Genomic DNA, 22,588 nt, shown 5'->3' on the forward strand with positions numbered 1-22,588 from the left:
GGGGCTTCAGACTCAGACCAGGATTTAAACCATTGGACTCCCAGTTTTCAGGTCTTTATTCTTTGGACTGAACTACACCACTGGCTTTCCTGGTATTTCAGTTTGCACATGATAGGTCGTGCAACTTCTTAGACTACATAATCACATAAGCCAATTCCTATCATAAATAAATTTCTATATATTGCTATCTTTATTTCTATCATCTCTCTATGTATATCCTATTGGTTCTGTTTCTCTGGAGAACACTGACTAACGCAGTGAACTTCAGCCACCTGAATTATCTTGACTTTTGGCCATGTAGTAAAATTAATCTGAGAGCAATTTTGGGTGAATTAGAAGTGGGAGACCAGTGCTGTGAGGGAGATGATGAGGGCATGAATGAGGATAGTGATGAATGGAATAGATAAAATGGTACAGATTTGGAAATATTGTTGTGAGCGGGTTGACGTAACTTGAAAAGTAATAGGATGCTGGGGTAAGTAAGAAAATTCAGGGTGAACAGCAGGAGAATCCCCAGATAAACTATTTTGTGTTGCTCGTTGCCTTTCTATAGAGATAACTTCCTGATATCCCCGATCATCCATAGTTGGCCTTTCATCTCATTGCTCTTTTTGTTGTCACATGGTAAACTAGGATAATTATAAACTGTTTTCACTACAGTATCTGAAACATCTTTTACAGTTAGTCTTAATCCAAGCTCTCATTATTGTAGTTTATTTATACTATTGTAATAATCTTTTAAGTATTTTCTTTCTTTTTTCTTTTTGAGACAGAGTCTCACTCCATCACTGGGGCTGGAATGTAGTGGTGTGATCATGGTTCACTGCAGCCACAACCTCCTGGGTTCAAGAGATCCTCCTGCCTCAATGTCCCAAGTAGCTGGGGCTGCAGGCATAAGCCACCACACCTGGCTGATTTCCTATTTTATTTTTTTAGAGATGGGATCTCATTATGTTGCACAGGCTGGTCTTGAACTCCTGGACTCATGTGATCCTCTCATCTCAGCTTCCCAAAGTAACGGAATTGCAGGCATGAGTCACATAAGTTTTTTTTTTTTTCTTCTATTTCTCCTGTAAACATTTATCCTTTTGATTCACAGATTTTAAAAAATTTATAATTTACTTTTTCCTACAGAACATTTTCAATGGTTCTCAATTAGTTAAAGGATAGGTCCATAAGAGACGATACATTGAATTGTTATGTTCCAGTTTAAAAAGATGATATAAATTTCTATGTACTTTCATGAAAAGATGTTGATGTAAAAAATCGAGTTGTAGAACTATCCATGTAATGGCAACCTACTTTTAGACTCATAATTTATATGCAGTACATGTTTTGCACCTATTTGTGTATGTATACATATAAGTTAGGAGAATGTACACTAATTTATTTCTTCTTTAGAGTAGTGTTAGAGATTTTTACTTTTCTATACATACTTTTGGGTTTTAAACAACCTCTTACAACAAATATTTTACTACTCATGTAAAGTTCAAAAGGAGTGTCAGGGTTTGAACCTCGCTGAAGTAGGCCATAAGACCCTTATGTGAGAGGTGCCCTCCCTACACATAGAGGAAATGATCATCTTTATCTCCAAATTTGGAGAAATGCTAATAGGATCAGAATGAATAGGTCTTATAAAGTTTCCCTCAGTTCACTACTCTTAGTTCATACCTGTTTTTGTCTTATCACCTTTTTGCAAAACTTTCTGTACTTCATCAAACCTAGCATAAAAATACTCATCTAACTATTTATTTGGGTCATCATTTCCTTATGAAGACTGTTGTGTCATAGGAAAAATAAATGTGTATGCTTTTCTCTTGTTAATCTATCTTTTGTTACAGAGACCTGACAGAGAGCCAAAAAGGGTAGAAGGAAAAAGATATTTTTCCTCCCCTACAGTTTCTGGTGATCACAAAGATTGGGGTGTCCAAGATTGGAGTACTCTAATCACTCCAGAAACTACAGTTGAGATATGGCACAACTGAAAAAAGCTGTCAGTATAAATTCTTACTCTGTCAGTTTCCTGGATCTCGTTTTTAGTGCAGAGATGCATAAGGAAGGTAAAATGTTTGCTTGTCCCTTCCTTTCCAAATTTAGATTTTAAAAAGTTTGTAAAAATTAGCTCTTTGAATTGTGACTCAGGTCAATTTGGTTAATTTTCCGGGGGGAATATCACTTGGTTATTGATCCTTTCTCTCCCAGGGACAGCTATTGCTTTCTGGTTTGTCTTGTTTTGTGTCCTGAGATCTTGGCTTGACTTTCCACCTGCTGGGGTGCGCAGGTTTTGGACCTGTGTTAGCAGGCAGCCAACTGTCTGGTTGGGGGCCCAAGAGTATGGCCAGACAGCAATGTGCGTCACACTTCATTTGTGGCTAATGTCCTACCAGCCTTTGCCAGCCCTCAGGATGTTGTCTAAATCTTTCTTTACTTTCGTTATCTTTGGGAATGGCTTAGATTTTGAAAGGGTTGTATCTTTTGCACCCTCTTTAGGGATGCTCCTTGCTCTCCATGGTTATGTCATAAAAGACTTACTGGTTTTTATTTTAAGTATCTAGAAATAGGTATACCATTGGTAAAACAGAACAAAACAAAAAAAGAGTTCAATACTGCCAGGAATATCTACAGTTTGTTCTGGCTGAAACCTGATAATGCGATATCTGAAAGGATTTTTACCTTCTTGTAAAGAGCTCTGTGGTCAGAAGTTGGCCTAATTGGGAGCTGATATTCAAAGCTTGATGGGAGCTATTTTTCTAAAACCTCTGTTCTCTCTAGTTGAGTCTGTTCTTCCCATGGAAACTTCTCAGTCAATTGAAATCCAAATTTCCACTGCAGTCAACCACTGTTGACTATATGCTCTACGAACTCTGTTCACCTCCTTCTTGTTGGCATAATTTTGCTGAGGATAATTTGGAGCATCACTGGCTTTCTTTGGGAAACTTAAGATCTCCCCGAAGTGTTTCCTCTAAGACCTCTTTCTTCCCACTGATTTTACTCATTCTTCCTCCTCTAACTGGCTAAACTAAGAAAGTCACTCAAATGTGTTTTTTTTTTTTTTCTTAAGTTATGGTATCTTAGATAATAATTGGTTTTTTAAAAAGCTAGCCTTAAGATTGTTGGTAAAATAAAACAGGCATATCTTCAGGGTTGTCAACATTAAATGTAATACAGACATAATTTTCTTTCTACCTATGCTTAAACTCAAACAAGTTTACATTATCACTACTAGGTATTATGAATTACAATACTATCCAACTTAAGAATGAAGTGTACAATAAAAATGAATTGCTTTATGTATGCTTTATGTATGGCAAGCACAGCCATTAAAAAAGGAAAAACAGAAAAAAAGATTAAAACCACGTTTAACTTTTTAGATTCTTCTGTGATTTTTGATATGTGTCTGATTTGTCAACAACAACAAAAATAACTTAATATGATGGCTAGCTTTGTTTAATGGCTAATTAAATTTTCATGAGCAATTCAAGCATAATTAAGAAAAAGTGAGTTAAATAGATGTTAAGTGGAAAAATTGTATTAATGAACTTTTCAACAATAATTGTTTTATAATGTCTACTTAAAAATGATTTTAAAATCCTTTTGATAACTGAAAATCTTGAAGCTATACTAAGTGACATTAAATAATGAATATTCATTTAATATTTACATTCTTTCTTAATAAAATAATGGAACATTAATTGCTTAATAAAAGTTAAGGTTTATTTACTTTTGGCCTCTTGATTTTTATTGAAGGCAAAAGATATTTGGGTTTGTTAATAAACAATGCCTTTGTCACTTTGAAAACTGTATGAGAAAACATGCCTCTAGAAATTATGAAATTGTGTATTCATAAATTTTCTTTTTTGTTTTTGTTTTACGCCTGCACAAAAGTTTTCTAAACTACTACTAAATGTTAGTATGTGATAGTGTATAATTGCTTACTTCGTAGTTCTCACCAGAAATTAGGACTACTAAGGGTTAAAACTTGTTAAAACTTTAGTCAATCTATATAAATGAAACTATAGAAATAGTAAAGGTTAAAAAAAAAAAAAGCAAAACCTCTCTGTATATAAAGAATACAAGAACAATAAGATGTGTTTGTGATAAGGAAAAGTACTCAAAGCATAAAAGATGTGATCTTTGTTAAAGAAAAAATAAATTAATGTTGTCCTAAAATAAAATGACTAGTTGTTTCAGAATGAGAAACAATAAAAGAGTAAGACAAAAACCAAATCAATATTAAGAAGAAGGAAGGTTGTAGAAGGTCTGTGGAAAAGGAATTTTGGAAAAATAGCATCTGTGTAGTCAAAGGCAGCTAAGATTGGATGGATTTATTTATAAGATTTTTTTAAAGTTAGTTTTAGTAAGAATAGTACACTGATGTAAAACTAGAGTTTGATTTTCACTTTTTCAAAAGGACAAAGTTTTCTTGGATTATTGGTCTGCTGTTAATACAAGATTGTAGAAAGATTTTTCTTCACCTTTCAAGTAATTTGCCTAGGAAATAAAAATTCTGTCTTATTAAAATAATTTCCTATGCTTCATGTTGTCTTTATCAGGTTTATGTTTACTTAAGGAAATCAAGTATTTTCAATATTAAAAGGGTTAATTTTTTCACATCTGTGTAATTTTCTGTATTTGCCTTTAGAGTCTTTTATTGCTATTTTGGTTAAATAGATCACCAAGGTCATATTTAATTGTGTTAAAATCTTTTGACATTTTTTATAAACTTCCTCAAATCAAATTCTAAATAAAGAGTCTTTTTGACCTCAAAGTAACTCCGAGATTTTTCAGAAGGTCTTTGGAAAATTCATAGAACTTGTCCCTCATCTTGTAAAAGAGATATCAAACTAACAAGGTTTATTTGATATGTTAAATTATATGGGAAGCATTGTCACATAAGAAGTGATGACAGGTTTTCTTTAGGTTACATTTACTGTGTTATTAATATAACCATTTCAGAAATTGTATAAAGTTCCCAAAAACTTTGTCAATATCCTCACTGCTCATCATATGTCTGGTATAATGTTGTCTGCCATAATGCCAATTGTTTTCTTAAAATATGATAGGCCACAGAAACAACCAAATTTCCTTGTCAATTACATTATGATGAACTCTCACCAAATCTTTTTTCTTTATTTTATTATTATTATTATTATTACACTTTTTAAGTTCTAGGGTACATGTGAACAACGTACAGATTTGTTACATATGTACACATGTGCCATGTTGGTGTGCTGCACCCATTAACACATCATTTACATTATATCTCCTAATGCTATCCCTCCCCGCTCCCCCCACCCCATGACAGGCCCTGGTGGGTGATGTTCCCCATCCTGTGTCAAAGTGATCTCATTGTTCAGTTCCCACCTATGAGTGAGAACATGTGGTGTTTAGTTTTCTGTCCTTGTGATGGTTTGCTCACAATGATGGTTTCCAGCTTCATCCATGTCCCTATAAAGGACATGAACTCATCCTCTTTTATGGCTGCATGGTATTCCATGGTGTATATGTGCCACATTTTCTTAATCCAGTCTATCATTGATGGACATTTGGATTGGTTCCAAGTCTTTGCTATTGTGAATAGTGCCATGATAAACACACGTGTGCATGTGTCCTTATAGCAGCATGATTTATAATTCTTTGGGTATATACCCGTAATGGGATGGCTGGGTCAAATGGTATTTCTAGTTCTAGATCCTTGAGGAATCGCCACACTGTCTTCCACAATGAATGAACTAGTTTACAGTTCCACCAACAGTGTAAAAGTGTTCCTATTTCTCCACATTCTCTCCAGCACCTGTGGTTTCCTGACTTTTTAAAGATCGCCATTCTAACTGGTGTGAGATGGTATCTCATTGTGGTTTTGATTTGCATTTCTCTGATGGCCAGTGATGATGAGCATTTTTTCATGTGTCTGTTGGCTACATAAATATCTTATTTCAAGAAGTGTTTGTTCATATCCTTCGCCTACTTTTGGATGGGGTTGTTTGATTTTTTCTTGTAAATCTGTTTAAGTTCTTTGTATTCTCTGGATATTAGCCCTTAGTCAGATGAGTAGATTGCAAAAATTTTCTCCCATTCTGTAGGTTGCCTGTTCACTCTGATGGTAGTTTCTTTTGCTGAACTCTGACCAAGTCTTTAACCATGGCTATCTTTGAGACTTTTTCATGCACAGAGAGTTATTGTTTTAATTTGATTCTTATATAAAAACGTTTACTATCAACTGTAGGCCAAAATGCTTCATGGAAAAGACTCAGTTTCTGGTAACATTAAGACCTTACAAATGGGCTGTGTAAGAATTTCCAGAACACTAATCCCTCACTAAAGAAACTGAGGGATTCATACAACTGTTAACCTGAGATCAAGCAGAACCAGAATTAATTATATGGAACTAAATGAACCAATAAGGATGATTATAATTTTTATGATTTTTGTTTGAAACATTAATGGATCTTTAATGTTTTGTTTGCCAGATTTAAGGAACTCCCTTCCCTTTTCTCTTAAACTATGACTTAACAACAATTTGATACATTATACCTTTTTCAGCAAACATGAACATTTATTTATTCTCCTTAACTTATGCCTCTAGAATTTGGAAATTCTTCTTGACTATTCTTATTTTCATGGCAGTATGTTTATTTGCTAAATTCAATAAGAATTTATTCTCCTCATAACATAACAGGACTTAATTAGAAACATTGTTTATATTACTAAGGTTTTAATGGAACTGTCTACTTCTAAGAAACTAGGACTGACTTTATGGAGCCAATACTTACAACACAATCTTGAATGACCTAGTTCCTGGCTTATAAGAGTCTTAGCCTTACAGATGAGTAAAGAATTGGTAGGCCCAACAATTTTAAAATATAGTAAGAACTTTGAGAAGAGAGAAATTCAACCAAATCATTACATATTCCAGGTAAAATCTGGGATTCAATTCCTGCCTTGGTTCCTTAGTCTTGAGAGGCTTTTAAAAGTCTAAGTCTAACCTATTATTCCTCATGAAAACTTTCAGCAAAGCAAATAAAAAGAGGAGAGAAAGGGGAAAAAAGCCAGTAGTTAATGTTTCCAGTATATTCATCCTCCTTACTAGGTGTCATTGAGATAATAAAACCTGATGCTTCCATCTAAAAAGGTCCTGCAAATCTACAACACTTGATTAAATATGACCTTGGATATTGATTTATCCAAAATGACAATAAAAGATTCTAAAGGCAAAAACTTCCATACTTTGCTGTGAGAAGTAACCACGACTATGATACCATAACCAGAGATTAATTCAAACTGCAAACCAAGAAATGAATTGAATTGCAATGCTGTCCTCATTGCACCATCTAAAGCTGTTTCAAGCTCAAGTCTAGAAATCTTGACTGGCTGCCCTCGGTAGTCAGAAACTGGTTAGTTAACCAATTACTAATCTTTGTTTTTCTTTTGTTCCCATAGAAATGCATCTTATTAAATACCTGATTGCTCTTACCATATAGCAGCCTAACTTATGTTGGCAGCTATTCCCATTTATATCACTGCCTCTCAAAATGAGGTATAAATGTTTAACTAGACTGACATGGTTTACCTATGTCCTTATCCAAATCTCATCTTTAATTGTAGTTCCCATAATCTCCACATGTGATTGGTAGGACCCAGTGGGAGGTAACTGAATCACTGGGGTGGTTTTTACCATGTTATTTTTGTGATAGTAAGTTCTCATGAGATCTGATGGTTTTATAAGGGGCTTCTCCCTTTGCTTGGCTCACATTATCCTTCTTGGCACTTCATGAAGAAGAACACGATTGCTTCCCCTTCTGCCATGATTATAAGTTTCCTTAGGTCTCCATAGCAATGTGGAATGGTGAATAAATTAAACCTCTTTTCTTTATAAATTAGCCAGTCTCAGATATTTCTTCATAGCAGTGTGATAACAGATTAATATAGTAAGTTGGTACTGGGAGTAGTGGGGCACTACTGTAAAGATATCTGAAAATGTGGAGGCAACTTTTGAACTGGGTTACGGGCAGAGGTTGAAGCAGTTTGGAGGGCTCAGAAGAAGACAGGAAGATGTGGGAAAGTTTGGAACTTACTGGAGACTTGTTGAATGGCTTTGACTAAAATGCTCATAGTGATATGGACAATGAAGTCCAGGCTGAGGTTGTCTCAGATGGAAATAAGGAACTTGTGGGGAACTGAAACAAAAGTGACTCTTGTCATGCTTTAGCAAGGAGACTGGCTGCATTTTGCCCCTGCCCTAGAGATCTGTGGAAATTTGAACTTGAGAGAGATGATTCAGGGTATCTGGTGGAAGAAATTTCTAAGCAGCAAAGCATTTAAGAGGAAGCAGAGCATAAAATTTTGGAAAATTTGCAGCCTGGTGGTGGGATAGAAAACAAAAACCCATTTTCTGGGGAGAAATTCAAGCCAGCTGCCAAAATTTGCATAAGCATCAAGGAGCTAAATGTTAATCACGAAAACAATGGGTAAAATGTCTCCAGAGCATGTCAGAGACCTTCAGTTTCACCAGCAGTCCCTCACATAACAGGTGCAGAGGCCTAGGAGGGAAAAATGGTTTCATGGGCTGGGCCCAGGGCCCCCATGCTCTGTGCAGCCTCGGGACATAGTGCCCTATATCTCAGCTGCTTTAGCTCCAGTCAGGGCTAAAAGAAGCCAATGTACAGCCTGGGCCATTACTTTAGAGGGTGCAACCCCCAAGTCCTGGCAGCTTCCATGTGGTGTTGAGCCAGTGGGTGCACTGAAACCAAGAATTGAGGTTTGGGAACCTTTGCCTAGATTTCAGAGGATGTGTGGAAATGCCTGGATGTCCAGGCAGAAGTCTGCTGCAGAGGTGGAGCCCTAATGGAGAGCCTCTACTAGGATCCCCACAGAGTCCTCACTGGGATACTGCCTGGTGAGCTATGGGAAGAGGGCTACCATCTTCCAGACCCCAAAATGGTAGATCTATACATAACTTGTACCATGTGCCTGGAAAAGACATAGATACTCAATGTCAGCTGAGAAAGTAATCAGGAGGGAGCCTGTACCCTGCAAAGCCATGGGGCTGAGCTGCCTAAGGCTGTGGAAGCTCACCTCTTGCATCAGTGTGACCTGGATGTGAAACATGGAGTCAAAGGAGACCATTTCATAGCTTTAAGTTTTAATGACTGCCCTATTAGATTTTGGACTTGCATGGGGCCTGTAGAGCTTTGATTTTGGCCAATTTCTTCCATTTGGAATGGGTATATTTACTCAATGCCTGTACCCCCATTGTATCTAGGAAGTAACTAACTTGCATTTGATTTTACAGGCTCATAGGCAGAAGGGACTTGCCTTGTCTCAGATGAGACTTTGGACTTGGACTTTTGGGTTAATGCTGAATGAGCTAAGACTTTGGAGTACTGTTGGAAAGGCATGATTGTATTTTGAAATGTGAGGACATGACATCTGGGAGGGGCCAGAGCAGAATGATATGTTTTGGCTGTGTCACCACCCCAATCTTACCTTGCATTGAAGTTCCCGTAATCCCACCTGTCATGGAAGGGACCCAGTGGGAGGTAATTGAATCATGGGTGTGGTTTCCTCCATGCTATTCTTGTGATAGTGAATAAGTTCTCATGAGACCTAATGGGATTCTAAGGGGCTTAAAAGGACTTTCTGACCTTCCCCTGAAAAGGATGCATATCAAGCAAGTCATATGACTGTCATGTGAGAGCTGCTCTCCCTATTCTAGAGGAAATGAGCATTCTAGTTTCTTCAGATGGAGAGATGCTAAGAGGAATATGAATGAACAGGACCTAAAAGCTTTCCCCAGTTCACCTTTCTTAGTTCAGACTCTATCTCCTATCACATTTTTCTATAACTCTTCATACTTCATTAAATCTAGCATAAAATCCCCAGATTTAACCATTTATTTAGCTTGTCATTTCCTCATGAAGGTTCCTATGTCATGTAGAACTCGTACTAAATAAATTTGTGGTGATTTGTATGTTCTCCTCTTGTTGATTTTTTTTTTCTTTTTTTTTTTTTTTTTGAGACAAGGTCTCACTCTATCACCCAGGCTTGACTCTAGCGGCAGGATCACAGCTTACTGCAGCCTCAAACTCCTGGGCTCAACAAATCTTCCTGACTCAGCCTCCTGAATAGCTGAGGCTACAGGTGAGTGGCACCATGCCCACTGACATGGTTTGGCTCTGTGTCTCCACCCAAATCTCATGTCAAATTGTAATCCCCATATGTTGAGGGAGGGTCCTAGTGGGGGCGGTTTCCTCCTTGTTGGTCTCGTGATAGTGAGTAAGTTCTCACTAGATCTGATGGTTTTATAAGTGTTTGGCAGTTCCTCCTTTGTTCTCTCTCTCTTTCCTGCCACCTTGTGAATAATGTACTTGCTTCTCATTTGTTTTTTGCCCTGATTGTAAGTTTCCTGAGGCCTCCCAGTTTAATTGACTGAATCAATTAAACCTCTTTCCTTTATAAATTACCCAGTCTCAGTTATTTCTTTATAGCAGTGTGAAAACAGACTAGTACATCTGCCTGTTTTTTTTTTTTTTTTTTTTTTTTTTTTTTTTTTAATTTTTGTGGAGACTATGTCTGTCTCTATTGCTTGGGTTGGTCTTGAACTCCTGGGTTCAAGCTATCCTCTCACCTTCACCTCTTTTGTTACAGAGACCTTGCTGAGATCCCGAAAGTGTAGAAGTTAAAATAACTTTTTCTTCTACTACTGTAGAATAAAACATAAACCTGTTGGCATCTTGGAATATAAAGCCCTTGAATTTCTGAGCTTGAGTTATTTTAGCCATCTATGCTTACCTCTCTCTGTTACTCAGATATCTTATTCTCTGCTTAGCAAATACATGGGCCGTGGGCTACAATTCCTTCCTCCTCACCCATAGATGCCATGACTAATTGCTTATGGCAGTTTTTCCTATTGAGCCTGGATATAGCCATATAATCTTTTATGACTTCAGACATCCATTACACTTAGTCATGGGAGATGGGAATGTTGATAACTCAGATTTATAATCTGATCAAATTGAACTCAGTTAGTCACGGGAGACGGGAATGTTGATAACTCTTCAATATGTTTTGAGCACTTGCTGATCTTTCTTAACTCAAAGCCTTTACTTATGCAGTCCCTTCTACCTGAAAGACACTTCTCCCACTATCTCTCTATTGGACCAGATGCTAAAATCTGTCCCTCTGTGAGGCCTTATTCTCCATGTCAAACATAAGCTCTTCCTCTTTTCTACCTTGTAGGCTTTTTTTGTTAATTCTATTAATACATTCACACTTCGTTGCATTATTTTTGATATTGGGGTATACATTTCAAGGAGCAGTCACAGCTTGCTAATGATTTTATCATGCATGACACCTTGCTTGCAATGGATGATCATTAAATACTTGTTAAATTCAAATGTATTTGGGTTTTTGTATAAAAATATAAAGAAAAAATGTTAACATATAGGTCCTTAAATTGAGCATGCCTGTCATCAGTATTTAAAACAAAGCTTATGTAATCTAGACTTCATAATCACTGTCTGAGTTTATAATTGCTATTATATTCAACCATTCCATAGTTCTATTGTCAGTATTTATATCTGAAGAAGTAGGATACCATTTATAAATACTCTTTGGAAAATTGTTTTAAACTTTCCATAGTTACCTTGTTAAGAAAGGACGTATTTGTTTTTAAGAAGCAATAGAGTCTAGCAAATCTGTAGATTTTAAGAAATAGCACAGCTTCACACAAACTACTTAAAAAATCTGAAAATAAGAAGAAAGTGACATGTTTGGGAAAAATATAAAGATATTTCAAAAAATACATATGGAATTATAATTAGATTTTGGTGATGTTGGGGTGGTTGGATATATGAACACTGTAAATGTAAGTATTACCCCCAAATTATATGAATTAATATAGCCCAAAGCTTTTTTGAGAAATTTTGAAGTCCCACATATCATCTTTGGAAAGCATTTCCTAATTCCTTCTAGGCAGACAAAATTATTTGATACTTTGTTCAATTATGTATATAAAAAATTACTAAGCTATAATTTAATCTTCCGATTACTTATTTATGGGTCAATTTCCCAACTCTTGATGTCAGAAACTGTTTTTGTTGGGTTTTTATTTTTATTTTTTTAACATTCCAAGTACCTAACACAGTGTTTAGCACTGTAAAGGTGCTTGATAGATCTTTGTTGAGTCAAAGAATGGAGACTCCCTAGATCTGGTCCAACCATATTTCATCTTTCTTTCCAGGTCAAATTCACGTATTTAATCTGTGAAATCTCCCTTGCTTTATATTGCAATATGTAACCCACTAAATTTTAATTATTTGCAAGTTTCATCTCATTCCTACTCTAATCTCTATGGGGGTAAAAACTTGCTTATGTGTCTCCAGATTCTACCATAATAACTCATAATTAGTAAGTGTTCGAATGAATAAATGAGTAAAATAACAAATTAGTCTGATTTTACATATTGAGCACTCAAAAAGTCTCTTTCAAATAACCTTCTTATTTATCAATATCTATCTTTTAATGTTACCAATATCTATCTATCTTATCTGTCTTCATCTATCATCTATCTGTCTATCTATCTATCTATCTATCTATCTATCTATCTATCTATCTATCTATCTCTATCATCTCTCCATCTGTGCATTCTTTTATCCATTCTCTCTCATTGCTTAAGAGTATGCAGGAGTATCTAAAGCATGAAGTGTGCCTTGGGCAACTCAGATTCTGGGAGGATTCTTGGGAGCCACTGCTGGCCTGAAGGCCGTATGAGGATGCTAAGCGCAGAAGAGAGGTCACTCAGTAGATTAGGCTGGAAGAACAACTTCCCACATCACTGAGCTCTCACATTTTATACAATTGAAAATAATTTATTAGCATATTGAAGCTGGCAGTTATTATGCAAATTTGTGAAAAGATTGCTAGTTGAATTACAAATGTGGGAACAATGCAAGTTAATGATATATTTGGTGCTTATAATAATGTGAAATACAGAGGTCTAGCCTCTTGCTCGGAGGTAAACAGTCAGCTAGAGTAATAAAGTAGAAGATTGCTCCTGAGGATTAATTTCCCCTTGTCCTTTTCTTTAATAATGAGATCACCTTATATCAAATACATGACATCCCTGTCTACATAATTCAACAAAACTAGAATAATTTCATTTTGTTTTTGGAGTGTGTCTTGTCATCCAGATTCATAGACAGTTAAACTGCAAAGGTATAAGTATAAATATATTATTTCTTATCATAATAAAATAGGACTTATTTCCATGTACCCCACTTTGTTCTTATGAAGGGATCACAGTTTTTTGGGTTTTTTTTTTTTTTTTTTTTTGAGACAAAGTCTCACACTGTTGCCTGGGCTGGGTGCAGTGGGGTGATCTCAGCTCACTGCAGCCTCCACCTCCTGGGTTCAAGCGATTCTCCTGCCTCAGCCTTCTGAGTAGCTGGGACTACAGGCATGCACCACCATGCCTGGCTAATTTTTGTATTTTTGGTAGAGATGGGGTTTCACTATGTTGGCCAGGCTGGTCTCAAAAGGATCACAGCTTTGACATAAACGTTATTTTAAAGCGAAAACAGTTAAAATCTTATCTGTATTTCTCTTATCTTTTGATTATGATGGCTGCATCCACTACTGGGACCTAAGCAGGTAGAAGAAAAGCTGCATCCAAACAGAAACTTTTGGAGACAGAGCTGTCATTAACTTCTCTGCTTCCTACCTCCTACCCCACCCCAGGAGTTTCCTGAGAATTCTAGGAAGAAGACTGATTGGCCATTCCCAGGGGCTTTAAAAATTGCTCTTCCATATTTTCTTATTGAAACATCTCCCTCCCTTACTCCTGCTTTTATCAAGTTGTTAAATTGTGAAGTTGGTATGTATACCTTTACTTCTGAGTATCCAGTGGGTTAGTGAATACTCTTGAGCAACTTTTGTGTGCATGTATAGTAAACCTTTTCTATGTTCCTGGTAATCTATTTGATATTAGTTAATTTTCAGATCCTTGATAATTTGAACCTAAGCAGGTAGAGGAACAGTTGTCCTCCAATTTTTTTAATGATGAGAATGGGATGGTCAAAACTCCCTGTTCACTCTTGGGACTCCAGGTGAGAACTGGGGACATCTGAATAAGTCAATAAGGGCAAATTTTCCTACCAGGCAGACTACTGGGTGTCTGCTTCAGGTCCAACTGAGCGAGGTTGGTATTAGCCTCTTTTTGTCTTTCCTTTCCAAACTTTAGATTGGCAGGAGAAAACACTTGTAGAGACTAGTTCTTTAGAGTATTGTTTCTCTTCTTTTGAATTTTCTTGTTATAGATCCTTCCCTTTCCAGTAATAGTAACTGTGTCTGCCCATTTATCTCTGTTTTTGTTGTTGTTGTTGTTGTTGTTGTTGTTGTAGTGTATCATAAGGAAGAGAATCATAGGCCAGAATACAGGCATATTAGGCTGTTGTTCAAGATGGCCTCACTAACTTGTGAGTTTGTGAGACACCTATTAAATTGGATGAGGTTGTCCTTCTCTATCAATTTTGTGTCCAGAGAGAGCTTAATTTGGATACAGAGAGAACATTCTCTCTGGTTCTATGCCCTGCAGCCGCACATATTGTCAGGCCTGCACTCATAGGTGGCCCACCCTCAGGTTAGGGTCCAAGAATTGTAGTCAACCAGGTAGAAATGTGGGTAGTCTGGGTACCCCATTTGCAACTGGCATCCTATTGAACATTGGCCAGCTCTTGGAGGGTTCATCTAAGCCCACATCCAAAAGGATTTCAACTCATAAGCACCCTTGCTTCTTTCCGTTTCCTTTTCTCACTGTCTATTAAAACATGAGTCCTTGCTTTATTTCTGCTCAGCTATTTTGGGGAGTGAATTTGGATCATGGTGGCTGCATCCACTATTTGGAACTAAGCAGGTAGAGGAAAAGCTGCATCCAACTTTTCCTCTACCTGCTTAGATGCAAATAATCAAGTATCTGAAAATTAACTAACATCAGACAAATTACCAGGAACATACAAAAGGTTTACTTATACATAAGATCATTATATTCTGCAACTTCTCTGGGGACACCTCTTCTGTGTATGGATAAGCCATAAAAAGGCTTATTGATTTGAGTCACATTTGGAATAAGTGTACTTTCTGAAGCTGGGTTAGAATCCAGAATGCTTTGTTTGGGAGAAGGTACCTCTTATATTACAATTTTTCTTTTTGACTTTTTGTTTTGAGCCCTTTTTGTTCTCCCTACTCTACCCTGCTCTCTCATGGGAACTTCTCAGTGAAGTGAAACCTGCCCACAGCCTTTATAAAACCCCTGTGACTACATGTTCCACCACTACAGTTCTGCCACTGTCTGCTTCCTTTCTTGTCGGTATGACTTTGCCAAGGATCATTTAGAAGTTCAATGGCTTCTTTGAGAAAACTTACACCTCTAAGACCTTTCTTTACTTTCTCCAGTCTCTCAACTCCCTATAGTCATTGGAACTTCAGGGCACTTGGGGCTTTCAAAGGACTCAGGGACCCCAAAAGAAAACACCTGGGGCTAAAGAGGATAAACGAAATAGACTGGATATTTATCCCCTCAGATGGACTTTGGAGGCATGCGGGTGACTGCTTACTGCATCCTCAGCCCCTTCACCGTAAATTTATTAAATTGTTCACAGTCTCCATAATATTACATATGAAAATTTAAAAATCTCATTTACAAATATTCATATAAAAGCTTTAGCCCTTATATTGAGCAGGTAACAACTTGTTCCATTTGTCAAAAATGTAATTTGGATAAAAATACACAGTGAGGCAAAGACGAAAACCAACTCAAATACATACTAGTGAGTTTTATATTAGTATACTTACGCCTGATGCATAGCTAAAATTTGGAATGAAAGCCATAAAGATCTCTACTTGCAACTCTCTATCTGTCTGTACGTATGTTAAGTGTATGTGGTACTTTCCAACTTCTGAGTGTCATGACCAAATTAGTAAAAGAGCTCTATTTTGATTGGCTTGGAGAAAATAAGTGTTTTAATAAATTGACTATTCCTAAAATTTTCAGAAATGTAGGAACTAACCCAAATATTTTTAAAGTTCACATGATTTGTGTAAATCTTTGGTAATAAGACTAGTTTAATATTGTTGGTTTAGTAAAAGAAGTCTTCTGAATTAAGTATAATTTTAGCATACATTTTTATTCTACCTGAGTTTAAAAATCAAATAAGCTTATTTTACATTTACTGGATTTTTAAGATTACTAAGATTATAAATTAAACCTAAGAACAATGTGCAGGTAATGAGGCAGTAAAAATAAATTGCTTGATTTCCATGAACATATATATAAAACACAGCAGTAAATCAAACAACAACAACGACAAACAAACAATTTTGTTTTTGGGTATTTGCTTTTGTGTTTTCTTCTGGTACTTGCCTGGCATGTAAGTATTATAAAAAATAGTTAAAAGAAAAAAAGATCTTGTGATAATCTCTAGCTTTGTTTAATGTCTTTTGAATTTTCACATACAATCCAAGCATAATGAAGAACACGTGATTAAAGTTGATGTAAATAGAATACAAGTTTTATGAATATACCTTTCAACAGTAATCATGTTTTATAATAAATTTGTATATCAGTCAGCGTTCTCCAGAGAATCAATAGATTATATATATATATATATATATATATATATATGTGTGTGTGTGCCTCCACACACACACAGAAACACATGCATACGTGTATATACAGAGAAAAAGAGAGTTACGATAAGGTATTGACTTGTCTGGTTATGGAGGCTTATAAGATCCAAGATCTAAAGAGTAAGTAGGCAAGCTATAGACTCAGGAGAGCCATGATGCATTCTAGTCTGAGTCCAAGGATCTGAGAAGCAGGACAGCCAATGGTGTAGGTCAGTCTGAAAATTGCAAGGTGTAAGACACAGGAAGAGTCAATGTTTCAGTTCTAGTCCAAAGGCAAGGAAAATCTAATGCCTTAGCTTGAAGGCACTCAGGCATAAGCAATTTCTTCTAGTTTGTGGGAAGGTCAGCATTTTGTTCTTTTCAGAAATGCATCTGATTGAATGAGTACCATCATTAGGGAGGGCAACCTGCTTTACTTGATCTTTTCATTTAAAAGTTAAACTTATTCAAAAATGTCCTTAAAGAAACATAAAGAATAATGTTTGACCAAACATTTTAACACCTGTGGTCCAGTCAAGTTGACACATAAAATCAACTATAATAAGTCCATCCCTTGTCAACTTGGCATCTAGCTACATTTCCTTAAAGCATACTTATTTTCCAAATAAAGAAAATAACAAAGTCATAATTTTACTTAACATGATACAGCTGTCCTGCTCACAATCAAAAATGCACCAATTCCTTTCCAAGAAGAGGAGACAACATTCTTGAGTGTGTTTACTCTTCTCCTTGTTATCCAGCAACTTAAAAACTATAATTCAGAATTAATAATACTTAAACATGATGATACAAAGTTACATCTTATGTAACATGATAAGAAAATACAAGAGAGAAGAAAATGAAACCACCTTTGCAAAATTATAACAGTAAGATAAATCTGGTTTGCTTCTAACCGCCAAGCTCCAAGCTCTTCTATCTTGCTTCTAACCTCCAAGCTGTCCTTGCTGAATCCTGGGCATGGGCCAAGCTAACTTTTGGAAGAATTCAGTTTATAGTTTAACTTTAAAGCAAGAATGATAATAGCCCTTCCAAAAACTAAACTACCTTTGAAAAATGAATAAGAGACCGTAAGGTTAGGATTATAAGAGAGGCCTGTGTTCTGTCAAGATACAAGGCATAGTTTCTGTAATCTTTTACTGCTCAGGTGTCATGTGGCCAGAGATGACAGAATTTGTTACTTCCTCAACTTCTCCTATAGATGACATCACTACTGTGGAACCTAGATGGTCTTTTGAGACTCTTTTCAAACTTTCTGGCAAATGACTGACCCTGCCAAGACCTGTGACTCAACTGGTCCTGTGGCCCCCACTCAGAGGTGAACTCAGCACACAAGAATTGTTTTCCACCCTCCTATGATTTCATCTTCAGCCAATCAGCAGCACTCATTTCCCAGCCACCTGCTCACAAAATGCTTCATAAAAACCCTAACTTTCAAGCTTTCAGGAAGACTAGTCTGAGTGATAACTCTAGTTCTCCCACATGGCTGGCCTCTAATCAATTAAACTGTTTCTCTACAGCAATGCTGCAGTCTCAGTGAATTGATATTTTTTGTGTGTGTTCCGTGGGCAAGAAAAACCCATTGGATAATTACAAAATAAAAAACTTAATATATATTACATATATTTCTATTTTATTCATATACATAACATTTATTAATATATTTATAACATTTATGATATAAATGATGATTTATGAGGCCATTCTTTAAAATAGCATTTATAATATAATGTTATTATAATCATATAATGTATTATAATTATAATATATTTATAATATATATTATTATATATTATTTATAATATATTTCATTATATATTATATATAATATACATCTGACACATATATAATTATATATAATATATATTATATGTAATTTGATATATATGCCTAAAAATAGTGTCCAAAATCTTTTTAGTACCTTGCAATCTTAAAGTTATGCTAAACTAAGCTAAACAATAAATATGTATAATACATCTAGATTATTTCTAAGTAAGATAAAATACTGACATAGTTATAAATTTAAGTTTACATATTTTTGCCTTTTTTTCTTACAGAAACTAAGAATATTTGGATCCATTGATAAGCATGGTTATTTACCATATGGAAAAAAATTTACTATAAAGAAGCATATATCTTTAAAAGTTGTATGGTGATATATTCATAAAATTTGATTATCTACTACAAAGTGCTGCTATGTGACAAGCAGTTGACAATTGTTTACTTCCTAGTTTCCCTGTAAAGTAAATGTTATTAATGGTTAACAATTACAGTCTATGTATGTAAATAAAACTACCAGCAACAATAAGAATGAAGGGCGGCTGGGTGCGGTGGCTCACGCCTGTAATCCCAGCACTTTGTGAGGCTGAGGCACACAGATCACGAGGTCAGGAGATCGAGACCATCCTGGTTAACATGGTGAAACCCTGTCTCTACTAAAAATACATTAAAAAATTAGCTGGGCATGGTGGTGGGCGCTTGTAATCCCAGCTGCTCGGGAGGCTGAGGCAAGAGAATGGTGTGAACCCAGGAGGCAGAGTGCAGTGAGCCGAGATCACGCCACTGCACTCCATCCAGCCTGGGAGACAGGGTGAGACTCTGTCTCAAAAAAAAAAAAAAAGAATGAAGGGAAAGAACATTTTATATGTAAGGTATGCAAGGAATATAGAGTGTGCTTTGTTAAGAGAAAAAGAGTAACTTAGTTGTATAATGAAATGACTGTGTGTGTGTGTGAGAGAGAGGAAAAAGTGTAGGAAAAAACCTGAATGACTATAGAAAGCTGTAAAAGATTTGTGGAGAAGAGAGCTCCTGATCACCATACCCTCCTCAGGTTGGTTCATCTACAGAGAACTGGGTTGCCTCCAAAAATTGGGCAAGAAAGAATCAAGAGATACCCTACAGGAGTGCCTGGGTACCACATGTGCCTCACTTTGTCTGCGCTGTGGGACAGCAGCCTACTTTCTCCTGATTATCAGAGTCAGTTTCCCCCACCAGGAAAACTTATCATTTTTATCCTGATTTCTGGAAGCAAGAAATCCAAAATGCCTGGGCAGGAGGCATAGCTGAAAGTTAAATGTGGGAATCTTCTGTTTCCCTGGTAAAATCTGTCTTGCTTTGGGAACCAGAACTTTTAAACCTGCAAAGCCCAGAACTGTGGGGATGGGAAGTACAAATTTCTCCAGAGTGGGTCACTGAGAATGACGGTGCATGAGACTATTCTTGAAAAAAAATATATGATTGTGTATACTCTAGGTATGTAACATTATATTATGGGATACATCTAGATAATAAAATGGTTACTATAGTGAAGAAAATTAACATATCCATTATCTAACAGTTACTCATTTTTTTCTTTGTTTCTGTGGCAAGAGCAACTAAAATCTAGTCATTTTGCAGAAATCCCAAACACAGGACATTTGTATTACCTGTAATCTTTACATGAGATCTCTAGACTTAGTTCATCCTATGTTTCTGCTATTTTGTATGCTTTGACCTACATTTCCTCATTATCTCCCCTCCACCCCCTCACTCCTAGATACTTCTCTGAGATGCTATCTCAGCTATGCCCTCAACAGCCATTTGTTCATTTCGGTCATTTCTGGAAGATGCAATATTTGATCACACCGGTAACATAATTCAAACTCAATAGGATATATGAGTAAACAAAAGAAAAAGAAGTATGCCCTGTCTTTACACAGCTTACATTCTATGGTGGAAGATAAAATCTTTTAACCAGAAAGCTGTAAACAATCTAAACAATCTAAACTTGAATCTTTCTAACAACACAGCATTAAAAACAAAACAAAACAAAAAAACAGTGACAGAAGTACAAAGAGAAACAGACAAATTTACTATTATAGATCATTGTGGGAGATGTTAATATCCATTACTATCTGAGTAATGGATGGACCTAGTAACAGCAGCAGCAACAACAAAACAGTGAAAGTATAGAATATTTCAACAACATGAATAATAGCCTGATATGTAGCCATTACAAAGAACGTCACTGTAAACAACTATGGAATATATAATATTTTCTTGCTAACCTGGAACATTTCTAAATATTTTCCACATACTGACCCATAAAGTTTACCTTAACGAATGTCAAAAGATTGGAATCAATTGAATTATTCTGTTTCTAGAATGCAATTATCTTAATTGCATTACCTGTGGGGTATCTCTTGATTCTTCCTTGCCCAATTTTTGGAAATAACCCAGGTGTCTTTGGATGAACCAACCTGAGAAGGGCATGGTCATCAGTACTTCAGATTCCTCAGAGATGAGGATCTGGATCACACCACCAGGTAAGCCATCAAGACCAGCAGAAGCTTTAGCTGTGAGTAAGAGGAATCCCAAACCTTGTGCACAAGAGGAATAGGTAGGATCAATACATTTCTGTTTTATTTAGAATATGTCATCTTATTTACAACTGAAGAAAAAAGCAAATAGATTTGTATTCTATACTTTTACTTATGGCATTCAATTCTCTAGTATCTTCATTTAATGAACTTCTACCCAGCCTTCAGGGGTAGGAGTTTTACCGAATACTCATTTTTATTGTGCATGCAAAATAAATGTTGACTGAATTGATAAATAGAAATGTATTAGTTAAAATTAAGTTTAGCTGTCAGGGACTGAAAGCTCAAAATAACCATGTTTTAAACAAGACAAAAGTTGATTATCCCTCCTACAAAAGTCTAGGTGCTTGATCAAGAGTCAATATAATAACTTCACAATTATCAGGAATTCTATCTTATTGTCTATTTTTGCTCTGCTGTACTCAACATGAACTTCCATCTTGTGGTCAAAGTTGGTTGCTCTAGCTTTATTCATCATGTCTTAATTATAGACAGCATTAAAGAAAAAAGAGAGATGAAAGAAAGACTTACTTTCTTTAAGGATACTTTACAGAAATTGGATGTACCTTTCTTTATCTCTCACAGAGGGAGTAAAAAAAAAAAAAACTTTATTGGCCATTCCAGCAGCAAATACATTTGGGAAAGTTACTCCTTATTTTAAACCTTTTCAGCCAAAGGCCAACAAAGGAGAGAACAAATATTGCAGACAAACAGCATTCTGTGACGTAACAAATCATCTTCACAACAACATATCTGTATTAGTTCTGTATTTCTGCTGTAACAAATTACTACAGTTTAGTGGCTTAAAACAAAGGAAACTTAATATCTGACAGTTCTAGAGGCCAGAAGTCCAAAGTGAGTTTCTCTGGGCAAAAATCAAGGCATTAGCCAGGACATGTTCACTCCAGAAGCTTTAGACAAGACTCCATTTCCTTGCCTTTTCTAGCTTCTAGAAGCCATCGATAATACTTAGCTCATTGCTCCTTCGAGCCAGCAATCACATCACACTAACCTCTGCTTCTGTCATACAGCTCCATTTCTCCCTCTGCTTCCATCTTAACATCACTTTGTCTCTGTCTCTGACTCTCCTGCCTCCCTCTTTTAAGAACCCTGGTAATCACATTAGACTCATGTGGATTATTTGGAATAATTTCCTTATCTCAAGATCCTTAATTTTAATTGCATCTGCAAAGTCTCTTTTGCCATTTAGAGTAACATATTTACTGACTGTGGCGATTAGAACGTGGACATCTTTGGGAAGCATTATTTTGTCTACTTGCCACCATATCAAAATTTAGAGAAAACATCAAATGACAATATTGTAAGGTATTTTATAATTTAATGTTTTCACATGTTTTCATATCATATCTCATTTTTGAAAATAGTTGAGAGTTAGACAGGACATGCACAAGATTCCCATTAAAAAGAATCATATTGAGATTCAGAGAGGTTAAATGTTTTTGAAAGTCACATAGTTATTAGTGAAGATAGCATTGAGTCTAATCCCCTCCTGATAGATCCTGCTGCCCAAATCCCATCTTCATCTTAAG

The sequence above is a fragment of the Mandrillus leucophaeus genome, unplaced genomic scaffold (assembly GCF_000951045.1).
Source record: "Mandrillus leucophaeus isolate KB7577 unplaced genomic scaffold, Mleu.le_1.0 Scaffold340, whole genome shotgun sequence".
Classification (NCBI taxonomy): domain Eukaryota; kingdom Metazoa; phylum Chordata; class Mammalia; order Primates; family Cercopithecidae; genus Mandrillus; species Mandrillus leucophaeus.